The 15530-nt window shown below is 52.3% G+C and overlaps 1 protein-coding gene across 6 annotated transcripts in view; it reads right to left on the bottom strand.

The window, feature by feature from the left end:
* Positions 1 to 15329, bottom strand: part of LOC121270102 (choline-phosphate cytidylyltransferase A-like) — a 62813-nt gene extending 47484 nt beyond the window's left edge. The window contains exons 1-2 of one of the 6 annotated variants that reach the window (XR_005941485.1): positions 15279 to 15304; positions 3379 to 3445 (exon numbers count right to left, since the gene is read on the bottom strand). The gene's annotated coding sequence lies outside the window, so the exon portion shown is untranslated. Of the gene's footprint in view, positions 1 to 3378; positions 3446 to 5857; positions 5878 to 15070; positions 15091 to 15278 lie in introns of those variants that run through there. The other 5 variants (XM_041175420.1, XM_041175452.1, XM_041175426.1 and 2 more) reach the window with 5 other exon arrangements.
* Between the last annotated feature and the right edge of the window lie 201 nt (positions 15330 to 15530).

The raw sequence follows: 15530 nt of genomic DNA on the forward strand, positions 1-15530 counted from the left end.
GCCGCTGTCTACAAGGAACCAAAGCTGAGAAAAACTCACTTTGAATTCGATTGTTCAGCATATTGTGTGTCACTTTGCCTGGATCTTTTAAAATCTGTGTGTCTTACTGTTGCCTTAATGGAGTTGTAACTGGGAGTTAGATTAACCAGGAGTGCTAGGAGTTTTCATAACAATATATAAACCTATGCAGGTGCTTAAAATCATTTTTAAAAAATTTAATAAATGTTTAATTTAGTTTTGTAAAAACCTTCTGAGACTCAGTGGCCTTACTACTACTGAATTCAAGGCACGCATCTCAAATTAATACACAAATTGCAAAATAGTTGTGGTAGTTGTTTCATGTTTCCCTTTGGGATTTGAGCAGCTCAGCATTTACCATCTGCTGTGCCATAACAACCAGGATGTTCATAACCTTGGTGTCATATGTGACCCTGAAATGACCTTCTTGTCACCTACCCACACTAAGGTCACCTATTTCCACCACTGTAACAGAATCCCACTCTGTCCCTGCCTCAACTCATCTGTGCTATTGTTGTCTCTTGACTATTCCAACACACTCCTGACCAGCTTCCCACATTTTACTCTCAAGGTCACCCAAAACTCTGTTGCCAGTGTTGTTATTTGCACCAAGGCTGGTTCACCCCTCATGCCCTGTGCTCACTGCCCTAGACTAGCTATTTCTTGTTTTCAAATTCCTCCATGGCCTCATTCTTCCATATCTCTGTAATCTCCTCCAGCCCTATAACCCTACAAGATTTCTGTGCTCCTCCAATTGTGGCCTCCTATACGCCCCCCACCGATTTTAATCGGTCCACCGTTGGTGACTGTGCCTTCAACTACCTGGGCCCCAAGCTCTGGAATTACCTCACTAAACCTCTCCACCTCACTAGGCTCCTTTAAGAGGCCGCTTGAAATCTCTTGGGCCAAGCTCTTTGTCATCTGACCTAACGTTACCTCTGCAGCCAATGGCGTTCTTTTCAAGTGTGTTCTCTGCTGTAATTTAGGCAAAGCTGCATCCAATTGGTGCATAGAAAGCTCCCACAAACAGCAACAAGTTAAGAGTTTGCTAATTCTACTGATGAGTCAGGAATTTGTGGGTTAAACTCCCCACTCGAGGGACCTGAACACGTAATCCAAGTTGACACACACAGTGCAGAACTGAGGGTCGGCTGCAAGGGCAGAGGTGCCTCTTTCGGATGAGACTTGGCATTGAGTCTCCCTTAAATGTGAAATTTAGCTCCTTTGACGTGCCTTGGGACAATAAAAGCACTATATAAGCTGTATAAGACCACCAGCAAAACTGCAGTCAACAGGACTCGGGGGAAACTCTTCGCTGATTGGAGTCATAGCTACCACAAAGGAAGATGGTTGTGGTTGTTGGAGGTCAATCATCTCAGTTCCAGGACTGCAGAAACTCCTCAGGGTACTTAATATCCCAGGCCCAACCTAGGCTTCATCAGTGGCCTTCCTTCCACCATAAGGTGATGATTGCACAATGTTCAGCACCATACATGACTCCTCAGGAATACTGAAGCAGTCCGTGTCCACATGTAGCAAGACCTTGACAACATTCAGGCATGGGCTGATAAGTGGCAAGAAACATTGGCACCACACAAATGCCAGGCAAAAACCATCTCCAACACAATCGAATCTCAGCATCTCTCCTTGATATTCAATGGCAGTACAATCACTGAACCCCCCCACTATCAACATCCTGAGGATTATTGACCAGAAACTGAACTGGGCTAGCCATATAAATACTGTGGCTGCAAGAGCAGATCAGAGGCTGGGAATCATGCTGACAACTCCTGACACCCCAAAGCTTGTTGTCCACCATTTACAAGGCACAAGTCAGGATGAGTGCAGCTCCAACGATACTGAAGCCGGGACCGGGAGTGTGGGGTACAGAAGATGCCAAACACCAGGGGCCTGGGTTCTGGGGGGTGGGGGGGGGAGAGAGATGAATTCATTGCTTTCGTCATTCCCCCCCGCCCCCGGCCTGAGCAGCCAGAGGCAGAGCTGCAGACTCGAAAGGCCGACTTTTAAAAAGTGGGAACTGTCAGCCCGGGAGTTCCAATTATCTAAAAGCTGGTCTGTCACGCCAGTCTCACTTCGTTGCTGCAGCTGCTGCTTCTGACCTTCGGGCAGCTTCGTTGCTCTGATTATTTTTTAAAAAGCCCTCCAGATAGACGCAGAGCTGCCCCCAAAGGTCAGCAGCAGCAGCAGCAGCAGCAGCACAGCAACTGAGAATGTTCCTGCTTGAAAAGTGGTAAATTAAATCTACACTTATAGCCAACCGGACGCTGGAGTTTGAGTTGGGGGGGGGGGGAGATGGGTGGAGAAGGTTGGAGGGGTCCGGGGAGTTTGGTGGAGTGTTGGAGAGGTTGGGGTGAGTTTGGGGCATGGGGGGCCGGGGGGGGGAGGGGGGAAGGTTGCATGGTCTGGGGGTGTCACTCTTTTGGAGCTGTCGGGAGTTTTTATTTATTCATTACATTTTTCCATTGTAGGTTGTAAATTCACACTGTACAACACAATTTGTATGACAGCTTTTGAGGGGGAGGGAAACAATCCAGTTCTTGAGGTAGGCCACACTGAAGTTATGTACCATAAATCATTCTTCTCTGAAAAATTCTGATCAACAGTTCAATTTACATTTTTCCTAAGGTGCTGATAGATGTCTGATTGTTAAATTTTGGGGATAGTGTCATTAACGTATTATGAGCAGGTGTCAGTTATGCATATTGTGAGTTGGTGTCAGAGATATCAGAACAGTAAAGGTTGAATTAGCTACATGGTTGAATTGTTTTGTAAATATAATAGTTTATTTGTGGCCACTTTCCTAACATCAGATGATTCTCTGTGATTAATTACCCTTAGAGAATCAGCAGTGGGCCTCCAAATTCACCATTGCTCCAGTCACTCTGCCTGATGTAATGAAAAAAAGACAAAACCGACATTTATACAGCATCTTTCATGATGTCTCAAATCACATTATAGCTAAATTAAATACTTTTGTGTTGTAGTCGCTGGTATAATGTAGGCAATACTATCAAATTGCAGAGATGGCTCGAGGGGCTGAATGGCCTCCTCCTGCTCCTGATACATATGTTCAGATGTCATTCTGGGATGGATGAGATGAACTGGGCTCGATGACCTTTGTCATCCGTAATTATCTTGTGAACAGAGGGTGGAATCATGGGTGGAGTTCTGTTTATTTTGTTGTTAATGGAAGTTTACTGTGAGCAGGCTTTGTGGGGTGAGATTGCCAGGACAGGAGTGTGTAATGGGCTCATAGCGAATCAGTAACCTGTTTTATCCTGCACTTGATTCTCGAGAATCTTTTCCATTGATTTCAATCTTGTCATTTTGTCTACTTACTTATTACCCCACTCCATCTTAGTGCTTTTGAGTTTGTTGAGGAACGAAACATCATGATAAAGTTGTGCTGCAAATAGTAGATATTGAAAACATATTATAGGGGGAAGCAGCAATCAGCAGCGTCTTTTCACTTGCTGATCAAGAAAACAGATACAATTATGAACCATTCACTCTTTGTTCTCAGGCCTCTTAAAAGTTGTGTCACACAGAGACACCCGAGTCCTCCAACACTACTCACTGTCAGTGAATACCTATGTTATTTAATCATTCTACTTCATTGCTCAGGAGTCATTTGATCTTTCTACCTTGTGAGATTACTGATAAAATAGAATCCAATTACACCCTTTGTATGAAATAAGTATATTGAATAATATCATGCACCAAGGGAGGAGAAAGTCTTCTGATTTTTCTACAGAATGGAAATGATCTTGTGCAGTTTATCTGAGTTGCAAGTATTGAATCTTCCTTCAAATATGAATTTCCTGTCACCATGTTCATATGGTGCAACGTGCAGAGCCTGTTAATGAGGGCTGAGGCAGATCTCGAGATCAGTGTTATCGTCTGCACAGCGTTATAAATAACTAACCGGATATTTTCCTGTCAAGTTAACTGTTTGGTGAATTGATTGATGAATCTTGAAAGGGGGAAAAATGCCCATGCATGATTGAGAGGGTGGGTTAAGTGGGGGTGTGTGTAAAACAAGGGAGCCGGAAAGAGAGGCAATACCAGGGCTCATGATTTCTCTCTCTCTGGCCCCGAACTCAAGAAGCTTGATACCATCCATGACAGAGCAGCCCCGCTTGATTGGCACCCCTCCACCACCTTCAACATCCACTCACTCCATCACTTACACAAAGTAGCAGCAGTGTGCACCAACTACAGGATGCACTACAGCAACTGAACAAGGCTCCTTCGACAGCACCTTCCAAACCCATGACCTCCATCACCTAGAAGGACAAGGGCAGCAGACACTTGGGAACCCCACCATCTGCAAGTTCCCCTCCAAATCACAGGCCAACCTGACTTGAAACTATATCGGCCGTTCCTTCACTGTCGCAAGTCAAAAGCTTGGAAATCCCTTCCCAGCAGCCCTGTTGTGGGTGTATCTAGACTACATGGGCCACAGAAATTGAAGGCGGTGGCTCACCACCATCTTCTCAAGGGCAATTAGGGATGGGCACTAAAAATGCTGGCCTAGCCAACGATGCCAACATCCCATGAAGGGATAAAAAAAAAACAAGTTTGTTATTGTAGAAAGTAAAATGAGGCAGGATGTTAAACCCGTGCTGCACCAGAGCCAACTATTCTCCCTGATGGGCGGGTGAAGCTAAAACCGTCCCTCTGGGATCTAACAAGATTTGATTGCAGGCTGACACCATACGCCACCTCATTTCTGGGACACAACAATAACATTTATTCTGATTTTTTTTTTAAATCAGTTTATCCAATAATTTGACATAATCAGCTGAATACCAGTGAAAGGGCAATTCAGTGCTACGATAAAATACAGGCAAGCAGATAATTCAAATAAGCAGCTTTGAATGAACACATCAGATTTCTGCGCACACCCACTTATCTATACTGTACAGCGCAAAATTCAACAGCAGAATGATCTCCCTCAGCATGTGAGCACAGTCATATCCTCCAATGTCTTTATAATGCCTGACTCAAACACAGTTATGCCCCAAGGTGGGTGGGGCGAAGCAGGTTACTGGGTCCAACTAAGTTTGACTTTCAATCTGAGTTAAAACATTTGTCTCCTCTTGCTTTCTGTACATTAGCTCTTGTTAAGAGTTTGCGAATTCTACTGACCTCAAATCAGGGGTCTGTGGGTTAAACTCCCCACTCCAGGAACCTGAACATGTCATCCAGGTTCACATACTCAGTACAGTACTGAGGGTATGCTGCACTGTCGGAGGTCCCTCTTTCAGATGACACTTGACACTGAGTCTCCATCTGCCCACTCAGGTGTGAATCATTTCTTGGAAACAGTTCCAAAGAACAGCAGGAGAGTTCTCCTCAGTGTCCTCAGTCGATATTTAATCCTAAATCGTTAAAATAGATTATCTGGTCATTTAAATCGTGGCTGTTTGTGGGAGCTTGCTATGCGCAAACTGGATGCAGCTTTCCCTAAACTGCACACTTGAAAAGAACGTCAATGGCCGCAAAGTGCTTTTGGGAGAGCAACTGTCGCTCTGCCACAGGAATGCTGTGCCAATGCTGCCACTCTCTCAGGGGAACACCAGGCAAATGCCGCACATTGGCATCATCACGTAAATCGCAGTGCCGGGGTCCTCCTGCAAATAATAGCATATTCGAGACTGCTCTGCACATCATGACCCACCCCCAGCAGTCCAGGCACAAAAAGAGAGTGAGCTCTCCAGATGAAAGAAGAGTGCATTCTCTGCAGAAAACTGTTGACACGGTTAGAAATAATTAGCTATTAAATCAATCAATGTTGACCTCATAGATCACTTACAAACAGATTAAAAACTTATGGTTCAGTGAAGCTGTCATACACGTTGTGGGAGTATCAGAGAAATCTGGAACTGTACTCAAGAGGTGGAGGCAAATCTCATCTTCATCTCCAACGACTGAAACCACTTGAAATGACTGACTGCACCGTTCCTATCGACAGTCTCAGATGCCACAGAAAGCTGCTTAATGACACTGACCCGCTTCTCTCTCTTTGTACTATGCCATTGATCGTTTTAGACCTGGTGCTGGAGAAACAGCCGGCAAGCAGGCATCTGTTTAAAGTCACTTCCTCATAACTCCTGTGAGCTCATGAATGGAGCCCGAGGATTGTGGGGAGCAACTCACCATTCATGATGTCACAGGAACAAGCATTCCACACTCAATGGCTGCCCAAAAGAGGCTGTCTTGCCAAAAAGCCAAATCAATAATCAGGGAAACTAGAGAAATAAAAACCACAGCAACTCCACCAGGGGAACTGACATGTTGGGCTTGAGCTTTGAGGAAGGGCTTACACAATAATAACTTGGAGTGGGAGACTGTGAGAGGAAAAAAAAAATTCATTTCTGTAACTTGTTTAAGAAAATCAGGATACCACAAAGCAGTTTGTGGATGACTCATCTCATCCTCCAGCTGAGGTCCCCAGCATCACAGGTGTCAGTCTTCAGCCAATTTGATTCACTCCACGTGATATCAAGAAACAGCTGAAGGCACCGGATACCACAAAAGCTACAGGCCATGCCAACATTCCAGCAATAGTACTGAAGGCTTGTGCTCCAGAACTAGGCGTGCCCCTAGCCAAATCGTTCCTGTAGAGCTACAACACTGGCATTTACATGACAATGTAGGAAATTGCCCAGGTATGTCCTGTACACAAAAAGCAGGACAAACCCAGCCCAGCCAATGACTGCCCCATCAGTCTACTCTTGATCATAGCAGTGATGGAAGGTGCTGTCGACAGTGCTGTCAAGAAGCACATACTCAACAATAACCTGCTCACTGACACTCAGCTTGGGTTTCCCCAGGGTCATTTAGCTCCTGATCTCATTACAACCTTGATCCAAAAATCTGAACTCCAGAGGGGAGGTGAGAGTGACTGCCTTTGACACCAAGTTTGAATCATAACTGAATGTGGCACCAAGGAGCACTAGCAAATCTGGATCAATGGGAATCAGGGGGAAAACTCTCGATTGACTGAAGTCATACCCAGCATAATGGGATATCGATGTGAATGTTTGAGGTCAATCATCTCAGTCCCAAGACTACAGGAGTTCCTCAGGATGATATCCTAGGCCCAACCATCTTCAGCTTTTTTTTTTAATATTCGTTCGTGGGATGTGGGTGTCGCTGGCTAGGCCCAGCAATTATTGACCATCCCTAGTTGCCCTTAAGAAGGTGGTAGCGAGCTGCATCCTTGAACCGCTGCAGTCCATATGGTGTAGCTACACCCACAGTGCTGTTAGAGAGGGAGTTCCAGGATGTTGACCCAGTGACAGTGAAGGAACGGCGATATATTTCCAAGTCAGGATGATGTATGGCTTGGAACTTGCAGGTGATGGTGTTCTCATGCATCTGCTGCCATTGTCTTTCTTGCTGGTAGAGGTTGCAGGTTTGAAACATGCTGTCGAAGGAGCCTTGGTGAGTTGCTGCAGTGCAGCTGCTTCATCAACGACCTTCCCTCCATCATAAGGTCAGAAGTGAGGATATTCTCTGATGATTACACAATGTTCAGCACCATTCGCGACTCCTCAGATACTGAAGCAGTTTGTGTCCATTAAACGGCAAGAACTTGACAAAATTCAGACTTGGGCTGACAAGTGGCAAGGTGCATTTGTGCCACACAAGTGCCAGGCAATGACCATCTCGACCAAGAGAGAATCTTACCATCTCCCCTTGACATTCAATGCCATTACGATCACTGAATCCTCCCCACTATCAACATCCTGAGGGTTACCATTGACCAAAAAACTGAATGGACCAGGCATATAAATATAAGAGCAGGTCAGAGCCTGGGAATTCTGCAGCAACTAACTCAACTCCAGACTCCCCAAAGCCTGTCCACCACCTACAAGGCACAAATTCCACTACCTTCAACATTCACTCACTCCACCATCAATGCACAGTGGCAACAGCATGTACCATCTACAATTATGCACTGAACGAATTCACCAAGGCTCCTCCAACAGCACATGTCAAATCCACGACCTAGAAGGACAAGGGCAGCATGTGCTTGGGAACACCACTGCCTTCAGGTATCCATCCAAGTCACACACCATTGGAAAGACGACACCTCCAACAGTGTAGTACCAAACTTCCGGCTCCCTCGCTCCCCATCCTCCAACAGCGCGGCCCTCCCTCAGCACTGACCATCCGACAGCACAGCGCTCCCTCAGCACTGGCCCTCCAACAGGGCGGCACTCCCTCAGTACTGGCTCTCCAACAGCGTGGCGCACCCTCAGCACTGACCCTCCGACAGTGCGGCGCTCCCTCAGCACTGACCCTCTGATAGCCGACAGCGCGGCACTCCTTCAATACTGTCCATCCGATAGTGCGGCACTCCCTCAGCACTGACCCTCCGACAGCGCGGTGTTCCCTCATCACTGACCCTCCGACAGCGCGGCATTCCCTCAGCACTGACCCTCCGACAGCACGGCGTTCCCTCAGCACTGACCCTCTGATAGCCAACAGCGCGGCACTCCCTCAATACTGTCCATCCGATAGTGCGGCGCTCCCTCAGCACTGACCCTCCGACAGCGCGGTGTTCCCTCAGCACTGACCCTCCGACAGTGCGGCGTTCCCTCAGCACTGACCCTCCGACAGCGCGGCGCTCCCTCAGCACTGACCCTCCGACAGTGCGGCTCTCCCTCAGCACTGACCCTCCGACAGTGTGGCGCTCCCTCAGCACTGAACCACCAACAGCGCGGCGCCCCCTCAGCACTGACCCACCGACAGCCAACAGCACGGCGTTCCCTCAATACTGACCCTCCGACAGCCGAAGGTGCAGCGCTCCCTCAACAATGACCGTCCGATAGTGTGACAGTCCCTCAGCACTGACCCACCAACAGCCGACAGTGCAGCACTCCCTCAGTACTGACCCACTGACAGCGCGGCGCTCCCTCAGCACTGACCCTCCGACAGCGTGGCGCTCCCTCAGCACTGAACCTCCAACAGTGCGGCACTCCCTCAGCACTGACCCTCAGACAGAATGGCGCTCACTCAGCACTGACCGACCGACAGCACGGCGCTCACTCGGCACTGACCCACCGACAGCACGGCGCTCCCTCAGCACTGACCCTCTGACGGTGCAGCACTTCCTCAGTACTGACCCTCCGACAGTGCGGCACACTCTCAGTATTGACCCTCCGACACTCCCTCAGTACTGACCTTCCGACAATGCGGCACTCCCTCAGAACTGACCCTCCGATAGCCGACAGCGTGGCGCTCCCTTAATACTGTCCCTCCGAAAGTGCGGCACTCCCTCAGCACTGACCCTCCGACAGCGCGGCGCTCCCTCAGCATTGACCCTCCGACAGCGCGGCGCTCCCTCAGCACTAACCCACCGACAGCGCGGCGCTCCCTCAGCACTGACCCTCCGACAGCGCGGCGCTCCCTCAGCACTGACCCACCGACAGCGCGGCACTCCCTCAGCATTGACCCTCCGACAGTGCGGCACTCCCTCAGCACTGACCCTCCAACAGCCGACAGCGCGGCGTTCCCTCAATACTGACCCGCCAACAGTGCGGCGCTCCCTCAGCACTGACCCTCCGACGGCGCAGCGCTCCCTCAGCACTGACCCTCCAACAGTCGAAGATGCAGCGCTCCCTCAGTACTGACCCTCTTACAGCACGGCGCTCCCTCAGCACTGACCCTCCGACAGCCGACTGTGCAGCACTCCCTCAGTACTGACCCTCTTACAGCACGGCGCTCCCTCAGTACTGACCCTCTTACAGAACGGCGCTACCTCAGCACTGAACCTCCAACAGTGCGGCACTCCCTCAGCACTGACCCACCGACAGCACAGCGCTCACGCAGCACTGACCCTCCGACAGTGCGGCGCTCACTGGGCACTGACCCTCCGACAGTGCGGCACTTCCTCAGTACTGACCCTCTGACAGTGCGGCACTTCCTCAGTACTGACCCTCTGACAGTGCGGCACACCCTCAGTATTGACCCTCCGACAGTGCGGCACACCCTCAGTACTGACCCTCTGACAGTGCAGCACTCCCTCAGTACTGACCCTCTGACAGTGCAACACTCCCTCAGTACTGACCCTCCGACAGTGCAGCTCTCCCTCAGTACTGACCCTCCGACACTGCGGCACTCCCTCAGTACTGACCCTCCGACACTGCGGCACTCCCTCAGTACTGACCCTCCAACACTGCAGCACTATCTCAGCACTGACCCTCCAGCAGCCAACAGTGCAGCACTTTCTCAGCACTGACCCTCCAAGAGCCAACAGTGCGGCACTCCCTCAGTACTGACCCTCCGATAGTGCAGCACCCCCTCAGTACTGACCCTCTGACAGTGTGGCACTCCCTCAGTACTGACCCTCCGACAGTGCGGCACTCCCTCAGTCCTGACCCTCTGACAGTGCAGCACTCCCTCAGTACTGACCCTCTGACAGTGCAGCACTCCTTCAGTACTGACCCTCTGACAGTGCAGCACTCCCTCAGCACTGATCCTCCAACAGTGCATCACTCCCTCAGTACTGACCCTCTGACAGTGCAGAACTCCCTCAGTACTGACCCTCTGACAGTGCAGCACTCCCTCAGCACTGATCCTCCAACAGTGCATCACTCCCTCAGTACTGACCCTCTGACAGTGCAGCACTCCCTCAGTACTGACCCTCTGACAGTGCAGCACTCCCTCAGCACTGATCCTCCAACAGTGCATCACTCCCTCAGTACTGACCCTCTGACAGTGCAGCACTCCCTCAGCACTGACCCTCTGACAGTGCAGCACTCCCTCAGTACTGACCCTCTGACAGTGCAGCACTCCCTCAGTACTGACCCTCTGACAGTGCAGCACTCCCTCAGCACTGATCCTCCAACAGTGCAGCACTCCCTCAGTACTGACCCTCCGACAGTGCGGCACTCCCTCAGTACTGACCCTCCGACAGTGCGGCACTCCCTCAGTACTGACCCTCTGACAGTGCAGCACTCCCTCAGTACTGACCCTCTGACAGTGCAGCACTCCCTCAGCACTGATCCTCCAACAGTGCAGCACTACCTCAGCACTGATCCTCCAACAGTGCAGCACTCCCTCAGCACTGATCCTCCAACAGTGCAGCACTCCCTCAGTACTGACCCTCTGACAGTGCAGCACTCTCTCAGTACTGACCCTCCGACAGTGCAGCACTCCCTCAGTACTGACCCTCTGACAGTGCAGCACTCCCTCAGTACTGACCCTCTGACAGTGCAGCACTCCCTCAGTACTTACCCTCTGACAGTGCAGCACTCCCTCAGTACTGACCCTCTGACAGTGCAGCACTCTCTCAGTACTGACCCTCTGACAGTGCAGCACTCCCTCAGTACTGACCCTCTGACAGTGCAGCACTCCCTCAGTACTGACCCTCTGACAGTGCAGCACTCCCTCAGTACTGACCCTCTGACAGTGCAGCACGCTCTCAGTACTGACCCTCTGACAGTGCAGCACTCCCTCAGTACTGACCCTCTGACAGTGCAGCACGCCCTCAGTACTGACCCTCTGACAGTGCAGCACTCCCTCAGCACTGACCCTCTGACAGTGCAGCACTCCCTCAGCACTGACCCTCCGACAGTGCGGCACTCCCTCAGCACTGACCCTCTGACAGTGCGGCACTCCCTCAGCACTGACCCTCTGACAGTGCAGCACTCCCTCAGCACTGACCCTCTGACAGTGCAGCACTACCTCAGCACTGACCCTCTGACAGTGCAGCACTCCCTCAGTACTGATCCTCTGACAGTGCAGCACTCCCTCAGTACTGACCCTCTGACAGTGCAGCACTCCCTCAGTACTGATCCTCTGACAGTGCAGCACTCCCTCAGTACTGACCCTCTGACAGTGCAGCACTCCCTCAGTACTGACCCTCTGACAGTGCAGCACGCTCTCAGTACTGACCCTCTGACAGTGCAGCACTCCCTCAGTACTGACCCTCTGACAGTGCAGCACTCCCTCAGCACTGACCCTCTGACAGTGCAGCACTCTCTCAGTACTGACCCTCTAACAGTGCAGCACTCCCTCAGCACTGACCCTCTGACAGTGCAGCACTCTCTCAGTACTGACCCTCTGACAGTGCAGCACTCCCTCAGTACTGACCCTCTGACAGTGCAGCAATCTCTCAGTACTGACCCTCTAACAGTGCAGCACTCCCTCAGCACTGACCCTCTGACAGTGCAGCACTCTCTCAGTACTGACCCTCTGACAGTGCAGCACTCCCTCAGTACTGACCCTCTGACAGTGCAGCACTCCCTCAGTACTGACCCTCTGACAGTGCAGCACTCCCTCAGCACTGACCCTCTGACAGTGCAGCACTCCCTCAGCACTGACCCTCCGACAGTGCGGCACTCCCTCAGTACTGACCCTCTGACAGTGCAGCACTCCCTCAGTACTGACCCTCTGACAGTGCAGCACTCCCTCAGTACTGACCCTCCGACAGTGCGGCACTCCCTCAGTACTGACCCTCCGACAGTGCGGCACTCCCTCAGTACTGACCCTCTGACAGTGCAGCACTCCCTCAGTACTGACCCTCTGACAGTGCAGCACTCCCTCAGCACTGATCCTCCAACAGTGCAGCACTCCCTCAGCACTGATCCTCCAACAGTGCAGCACTCCCTCAGCACTGATCCTCCAACAGTGCAGCACTCCCTCAGTACTGACCCTCTGACAGTGCAGCACTCTCTCAGTACTGACCCTCCGACAGTGCAGCACTCCCTCAGTACTGACCCTCGGACAGTGCAGCACTCCCTCAGTACTGACCCTCTGACAGTGCAGCACTCCCTCAGTACTTACCCTCTGACAGTGCAGCACTCCCTCAATACTGACCCTCTGACAGTGCAGCACTCTCTCAGTACTGACCCTCTGACAGTGCAGCACTCCCTCAGTACTTACCCTCTGACAGTGCAGCACTCCCTCAGTACTGACCCTCTGACAGTGCAGCACTCCCTCAGTACTGACCCTCTGACAGTGCAGCACGCTCTCAGTACTGACCCTCTGACAGTGCAGCACTCCCTCAGTACTGACCCTCTGACAGTGCAGCACTCCCTCAGCACTGACCCTCTGACAGAGCCAGCACTCTCTCAGTACTGACCCTCTACAGTGCAGCACTCCCTCCCCAGCAACTGACCCTCTGACAGTGCAGCACTCTCTCAGTACTTGGACCCCTGACAGTGGCAGCACTCCCTCAGTAACTTGACCCTCCTACAGTGCAGCTAACTCTCAGTACTGACCCTCTAACAGTGCACACGCCCTCAGCACTGACCCTCTGTCAGTGCAGCACTCTCTCAGTAACGGACCCTCTGACAGTGCAGCACTCCCTCAGTAATGACCCTCAGCAGTGCAGCCACTCCTCATACTGAACCCTCTGACAGTGCAGCACTACCCTTCAGCACTGACCCTCACAGTGCAGGCACACCCTCAGCACTGACCCCTCGACGACAGTGGCGGCACTCCCTCAGGCACTGACCAATCTCATGACAGAGCGGGCACTCCCTCAGCACTGACCCTCTGACAGTGCAGCACTCCCTCAGCACTGACCCTCTGACAGTGCAGGCACTACCTCAGCACTGACCTCTGACAGTCAGCACTCCCTCAGTACTGATCCTCTGACAGTCAGCACTCCCTCAGTACTGATCCTCTGACAGTGCAGCACTCCCTCAGTACTGACCCTCTGACAGTGCAGCACTCCCTCAGTACTGATCCTCTGACAGTGCAGCACTCCCTCAGTACTGACCCTCTGACAGTGCAGCACTCCCTCAGTACTGACCCTCTGACAGTGCAGCACGCTCTCAGTACTGACCCTCTGACAGTGCAGCACTCCCTCAGTACTGACCCTCCGACAGTGCGGCACTCCCTCAGTACTGACCCTCTGACAGTGCAGCACTCCCTCAGCACTGACCCTCTGACAGTGCAGCACTCCCTCAGTACTGACCCTCTGACAGTGCAGCACTCCCTCAGTACTGACCCTCTGACAGTGCAGCACTCCCTCAGTACTGACCCTCTGACAGTGCAGCACTCCCTCAGTACTGACCCTCTGACAGTGCAGCAATCTCTCAGTACTGACCCTCTGACAGTGCAGCACTCCCTCAGCACTGACCCTCTGACAGTGCAGCACTCTCTCAGTACTGACCCTCTGACAGTGCAGCACTCCCTCAGTACTGACCCTCTGACAGTGCAGCACTCCCTCAGTACTGACCCTCTGACAGTGCAGCACTCCCTCAGTACTGACCCTCTGACAGTGCAGCACTCCCTCAGTACTGACCCTCTGACAGTGCAGCACTCCCTCAGTACTGACCCTCTGACAGTGCAGCACTCCCTCAGTACTGACCCTCTGACAGTGCAGCACTCCCTCAGTACTGACCCTGTGACAGTGCAGCACTCCCTCAGTACTGACCCTGTGACAGTGCGGCACTCCCTCAGTACTGACCCTCTGACAGTGCAACACTCCCTCAGTACTGACCCTCTGACAGTGCGGCACTCCCTCAGTACTGACCCTCTGACAGTGCAGCACTCCCTCAGTACTGACCCTCTGACAGTGCAGCACTCCCTCAGTGCTGACCCTCTGACAGTGCAGCACTCCCTCAGTACTGACCCTGTGACAGTGCAGCACTCCCTCAGTACTGACCCTGTGACAGTGCGGCACTCCCTCAGTACTGACCCTCTGACAGTGCAGCACTCCCTCAGTACTGACCCTGTGACAGTGCAGCACTCCCTCAGTACTGACCCTCTGACAGTGCAGCACTCCCTCAGTACTGACCCTCCGACAGTGCAGCACTCCCTCAGTACTGACCCTCTGACAGTGCAGCACTCCCTCAGTACTGACACTCTGACAGTGCAGTACTCCCTCAGTACTGACCCTCTGACAGTGCAGCACTCCCTCAGTACTGACACTCTGACAGTGCGGCACTCCCTCAGTACTGACCCTCTGACAGTGAAGCACTCCCTCAGTACTGACACTCTGACAGTGAAGCACTCCCTCAGTACTGACACTCTGACAGTGCGGCACTCCCTCAGTACTGACCCTCTGACAGTGCGGCACTCCCTCAGTGAGCCCCGGGTCTGATGGATGGAGTTTGTTTCCGTTGATTCGGATTGAGTGAAATTTAAAAATTTTCCCATTTCAGCTGTTGGGGGCGGGAAACACCACCGAGACCCCCCACCCACCCACCGGCGGCGGACCCTGACCCCTGACCCCGGATCCCGGACCCCGGACCACCGGACACTCTCACCCGCCACTCCCGCTCGCTCAGCTCCGCCAGGCTCTCGCGCTCTTGCCCCGGAAGCGATCTGACGGCGGCGACACGGAGCCGGAAGCGAAAAGCCGCCCCCACCCCAACAACAACAACAACAACAACTGAGCCTGGAGCACAGGGGCCCGGCCTCAGGGAAACGGAGACACCCCCCACCCCCACCCCCCACACCCTCCCCAACCCCCTAACCCCTCCCCTACCCCCCAGCCCCTCTACCCCCCACCTCCCCTA

This window comes from Carcharodon carcharias, chromosome 2, assembly GCF_017639515.1.
Source record: "Carcharodon carcharias isolate sCarCar2 chromosome 2, sCarCar2.pri, whole genome shotgun sequence".
Lineage (NCBI taxonomy): Eukaryota > Metazoa > Chordata > Chondrichthyes > Lamniformes > Lamnidae > Carcharodon > Carcharodon carcharias.